Below are 6,031 nucleotides of genomic sequence, written 5' to 3'. Positions count from 1 at the left end.
TTCTACAAGTGTAGTTGCAAAAAACATCAAGAGCTATGATGAAACTGGTTCTCATGAGGACAGCCACATGAAAGGAAGACCCAGAGTTACCTCTGCTGCAGAGCATAAGTTCATTAGAGTTAACCTCAGATTGCAGCCCAAATAAATGCTTCACAGTTCAAGTAACAGACACATCTCAACATCAACTGTTCAGAGGAGACTGCGTGAATCAGGCCTCCATGGTCGAATTTCTGCAAAGAAACCACTACTAAAGGACACCAATAAGAATAAGACTTGCTTGGGCCAAGAAACTCAGCATTAGACCGGTGGAATGGACATTAGACCGGTGGAAATCTGTTCTTTGGCCTGATGAGTCCAAATTTGAGATTTTTGGTTCCAACCGSCGTGTCTTTGTGTGACACAGAGTAGGTGAACGGATGATCTCTGCATGTGTGGTTCCCACGGTGAAGCATGGAGGAGGAGGTGTGATGGTGCTTTGCTGGTGACACTGTCGTGATTTATTTAGAATTCAAGGCACACTTAACCATCARGGAAGAGCGTTCCTCATGAAGATGGTTGAGACAATGCCAAGAGTGTACAAAGCTGTCATCRAGGCAAAGGGTAGCTACGTTGAAGAATCTAAAATCTAAAATATCTTATGATTTGTTTAACACTTTTTTTGTTACTACATTACTACATGTATTAATTCATAGTTTATGTTTTCACTATTGTTCTTCAATGTAGAAAATAGTAAAAATAAAGAAAAACCCTTGAATGAGTAGGTGTGTCCAAACTTTTGACTGGTACTGTATATTTTTGAATACCTTWATATAATGCAAATCGAGGTGAGGTCGATRGAAATGCTTTTGTCCGTTAATCTGCTTCTGTTCTGTTGGYKGCACTGTATGCTCTTTTCGAAGGATGTGTCCCGGTCTCTCGGGGGCCCTGAAATCCAGGGGTACGGGGGTGGTCTGCTGGTCACTGGGATGACATCCCAACTTCGGATGGGGAAGGGTTTTAGCAGGTGCAATAGTGGGGRAMAATTGAAGGTTTACTTAATAGCAATGCAAATATTATGGTACAGTTATATGAACACTCAATCACTATAGAACTTTTTAATGGTGAGTTTACAAAGATATATGATTTTAAACTTGTATCTCATTATGGTAAATGCTGAAATAAGTATAGCCACTTATAATTGTAATGGCTTAGCGGATAATAAGAAAAGACGATCAGTATTTACCTGGCTAAAAGTGAAGGAAAATAATATCTATTATTTACAGGAAACTCATTCAACAATTTTAGATGAAGTTGTGTAAAAAAGACTGAGGGGTGCGTAATTTTTTTTTCTCCCATGGGCAAAGAAATTCAAAAGGGGTGATGATATTAATTAATTAACAGTAATTTTGATCCGAATGTGCAAATTGTCCAAACAGATCCTCAATGTAGATGGATGATTTTATATATGTTAATGGACCATAAAAAGATATGGCTCATTAACCTACTCTACCGGTCAAAAGAAAATAGTATAAAAAAAAAACCTCTGAAGAGCAGTGTTCTCAAACTTTTGACCGGTAGTGTATGTTATATTTATATACAGTGGGGAGAACAAGTATTTGATACACTGACGATTTGCAGGTTTTCCTACTTACAAAGCATGTAGAGGTCTGTATTTTTATCATAGGTACACTTCAACTGTGAGAGACGGAATCTAAAACAAAAATTCAGAAAATCACATTGTATGATTTTTAAGTAATTCATTTGCATTTTATTGCATGACATAAGTATTTGATATACAATCAGAAAAGCAGAAGTTAATATTGGTACAGAAACCTTTTGTTTGCATTTACAGAGATCTACGTTTCCTGTAGTTTCTTGACCAGGTTTGCACACACTGCATGCAGGGATTCAGACGTTTCGGGGGCTGTCGCTGGGCAATACGGACTGTTCAGCTCCCTCCAAAGATTTTTCTATTGGTTTTCAGGTCTGAGGAAAACCTGCAAAATCGGCCAGTGTTTCAAATACTTGTCTCCCCACTGTAATGGGTTGTGATATAATTATATTTTAAATATACTCTGTATATTTACAAAAATATATATTGGTGTTTAGAAATGATGCAGACAATTACATTGATGGAAGCTAACATCTATCTGCACAATTAAACTGATCTACCCAAAAAAGGTCATTACATAATAATAAATAACCTTATTCATCAACTTTTTATAAAACACCTAAAAACAGTGACTGAAGCTTATATATGAGATCATCGCTCTGTTCGTCATATCATGTTGATTCTGGCAGTCATGACACATTTATTACAGTGTGATGAAACAGCTGTCATGTGTGTCCACAGTGAAGACAATCAACGACGGGCGCAGTCTGAAAGAGGGGCAGGCTGTGAGGCTCCCGAGGTCAAGAAGGAGAGGAAGGTGGTGAAGAAGTGTACCCCAACTCAGCTCTGTTCACAAGCTGGGGTGGTGAGCTCTCAGAGGAGAGCAGAAAGAGGCAGAGGGCTGGTTTCAGATGTATGGATACAACGCCTTCCGAGTGACAGACTACCCCTGACAGGGAAATCCCTGATACCGCGATCCTAAGTAAATCATTTTCCACCACCTCAACACAGCATTAATGGATAAGCTGATGAAATTGTAACCACAGTCTGTTGCATTGTGCCATCCGAGGTTAATTCCATCTCCAGCACTGTGAATGCAATTTGAGCAATCATGACCTTAGAATTAGAAGGTTTTATCTATCTATCTAATATGGTTTACCCTCATTAGTTTGACTGGTGTGAGATTTTTTATTGTATTCTTTTAAACTAACAACATGAATTGGGGTATTTAGAGTACTATACAGGTAGAGATCATTGAAAAGAACAAAAAAAATAAATACATTTTGACAAAAATGCAGTCCAAGCTCTTGCAATGATATTGAAATTGGCAATAACTTAAGAATGAAACACAGCTTGGTGAAGCGAATGAATGATATGAGGTGGGACAAATTTGTTTGTTGTGCCTGTTAGATTGTGCTAAGCACCAGTAATCCCCATGACCTGCCCACCATCAGCGTGGTGTTGACTACTTGGACGAGGCCCTGTCAATCATCAAGAGAGCCGTCCGCACATCATAGACAAGACCCCCAACCTGCTCAAAGACATCATACTGGTGGATGACCACAGCTCCAATGGTTTGCCTAATTGGTCTTCTTCTCAACCTCTTAGAAACATTAAATATATTTTGGTAAATTAGATTGAACGTAGGTGTGGCGTTCAACTTTTGTTGTGTATCACTGATTTGAAAGCTGCTCTTCACAGAGGATCTAAAGGAGAAGTTGGATGCCTAACATCAGCTTCATCCATGAAAGAGCGTCCCGGCCTGGTGAAGAGAGTGAGACACTCAGACGCAGCTCGGTCTCACACAGGCCCGCCTCTCAGGGTGGAGGGAAGCTACAGGAGATGTGGTGGCCATCTTGGATGCCCACATAGAGGTCCATGTGGAATGGTAGTTTCTAAATGAAATATCGCAGTAGAGACTTTTGAATCCCCCCTCAAAATTGGTGTTTTGACTCTGTGTTTGTGTGAACAGGGCGGCGAGCCTCTGTTAGCTCGGCATAAGGAGGACCGCACGTTTGGTGTGACCACCAGTGTTTGACAAAGTCCATTTCGATGACTTGACAGTCACACGTTATGGGCCCTGCTGCAGATGGCCTTTGACTGGGCCCTGTGGTGTATGTATGGAGTCCTCAGACCTGAGTGGTATGCCTTGAAAGACGAGTCCACAGCCAGGAAAGTGAGTTGTTCGTGATTTCATCAATCGAGATGATAGTCCAGTTCACAAATCTGTTTGAATAGACGATAAGGAAAAGCACAGCATTGGGAGGAAAATCTTACCTAATATTTTACAACTGGATTATTATTTTGCTTATCTATTCATTAAAATGAATGTCCATTCTCCCAATGTGGAATTGAACATAATTTTGTCCTGTATGTTTTGTCAGGAGCCCCTCCATTATGGGCATACTAGGTGGTTGATCGCCTGTTCTTTGGAGAATTGGTGCTCTTGGATGGGAGGTTGAAGATCCTATGGAGGTGAAATGTTGAACTGGGTATCCGGGTAAGCACTCTGCTACAGTTTCTAAATGAATGTTTGAAATCAAAAGCAGACTTGTGTTTGCAGAATTACTTTTGTTCTCTTGAGTTCATTCAGTCTGACAAAACCAATCTACATCCAAACATCCAGACACTTCAGTCCATATCATTAAACTCTTCCTTCCTCTTGGTGTTTTGGTGTGTCTAGGTTGTGGCTTTGTGGTGGAAGTGTCGAGGTCATACCTTGTTCTAAAATAACCCACATCGAAGGGCCCTAAACCCTATCTCCCGACCTGAGCATTACAATGAAGAGGAATGCTCTGAGAGTGGGCTGAGGTCTGGATGGATGACTACAACATAACATGTAACATTGCCTGGAACATCCCACTGAAGGTACTGTACACAAAAACCAATCAAAATGGTTAGGTTTTGTTCAGCTGCTCCTATAGAATAGCAATGATTGCTTTTTGCATGCCTGTTGTTTGAAAATAAGAGGACTACACAGTCAAATTATTTTAAGGTCTTTACTCAATGCCATAATAAAGATATAGGATCTAGTATAAAGATGGCGGTAAGCAAAACGTGGATAATAGGTGGATTCTCACATTGCCTGTGTTTCTGATTTAGAAATCTTCCTCTTTTCCCACCATGGATCATGGCATAGACATTGGGGGATGTTTTCAGAGAGGAAGAAGTTGAGAAAGAGCTGAACTGCAAACCCTTCCAGTGGTATCTGGATAACGTGTATCCCATGTTAGACCCCTGGGTGACTTGCTTGTTATGGAGTTGTGAGTGATGCTAAAACGTTACAGTTGTTCTGAATTTTTCCCTCCACTGTGTTTGATTGCATGGGCATCTTTTTCAGATAGGATGCAGGGTCCATAAATTCAGGATAGGAATCTGCATTTTTAATAACCGTTTATCTCTCTGCATAAAATCAACAAGCTGGTCAATGACCAGAAGACGAGGTCTCTGGTATAGATCAAGGCCCAGTTCCGGGACAACACCCTATTTTATATAGATTGCCCATTATTTCCGTCCACAGGTTTGTAGAAACATTGCTTAGTATTCTTAGAATTTAACTAATGTATAATATTCGCATCCCATGGCAGACTTGGGATTCAATCCTGCCACAATGCAAAGTACTGTCAATACCACAGACCTCAAAAAGCCTAAATATCTATACTCTCTGTCCAGATCTGTTATTATCGAGCCAGTGGGGAGATCTACATCGGAGGCATCATGTCTCACAAGTACAACAGTTATCGCTGTCTGGTGGACACTGGCACTAAACCCCAGGACTGTATAGAGTGCTAAGGTGGCCAAGCCGAAGGGATTTCACCATGCTCTGGGACTCCAACGGTAAGCACTCTAACATGATTTAGGGAAGTTGATGCTTATAAATTGCTGGAAACAACGAGATGTCTTTTGACTTTTTTATTTTATTTATTGTGATGCTGTACAGTTAAAATGCTGCTGTGTTTACAAGGGAAAAGCCATCCAGAACAGAACAGACCAAAGAGATGTCTGGAGATTGCCCCAGGAGAACACTCCTCTACCAGCTCATCATTCAGGAGTGCAGTGCGGGCACCACTGGGAAACATGACAGAATCTGTTAAAGACTTCTGATAACTACTGCAGGTCCCATACCAACCTTGTAATAATGTATCTAGTGGGAAAACATACGTCTATCTTCCCTGAGCGTCCCGACTTTCTCCACATGCCTGACCTCTGACATCCACCTACTAAGGAAAATTACTTTTATTACAGATTTTCAGCAGATTCAATGCAACAACAAAACATTATTTACAAAATTCTTTAATATATGGAACATAAACATTTATTGTACACAACATGATATGCTGTACTCATAGTTTATGGTTGAACCAACTTTGTTGGCCCATTAGCACATCCGAGCTCTAGAGTTACCACGCACGTGAATGCATCAATGGATTTCATGATTTA

At 40.5% G+C, this 6,031-nt stretch overlaps 1 pseudogene; it reads left to right on the top strand.

The window, feature by feature from the left end:
* The window catches only part of LOC139023358 (probable polypeptide N-acetylgalactosaminyltransferase 8), an 11,912-nt pseudogene extending 6,529 nt beyond the window's left edge, over positions 1 to 5,383 (top strand).
* The last annotated feature ends 648 nt before the right edge of the window (positions 5,384 to 6,031 follow it).

This window comes from Salvelinus sp. IW2-2015, linkage group LG3 (genome assembly GCF_002910315.2).
Source record: "Salvelinus sp. IW2-2015 linkage group LG3, ASM291031v2, whole genome shotgun sequence".
In the NCBI taxonomy this organism is placed as follows: Eukaryota; Metazoa; Chordata; class Actinopteri; order Salmoniformes; family Salmonidae; genus Salvelinus; species Salvelinus sp. IW2-2015.
Note: the sequence above shows the minus strand (reverse complement) of the source record. Positions and strands in the feature narration are given on the sequence as shown.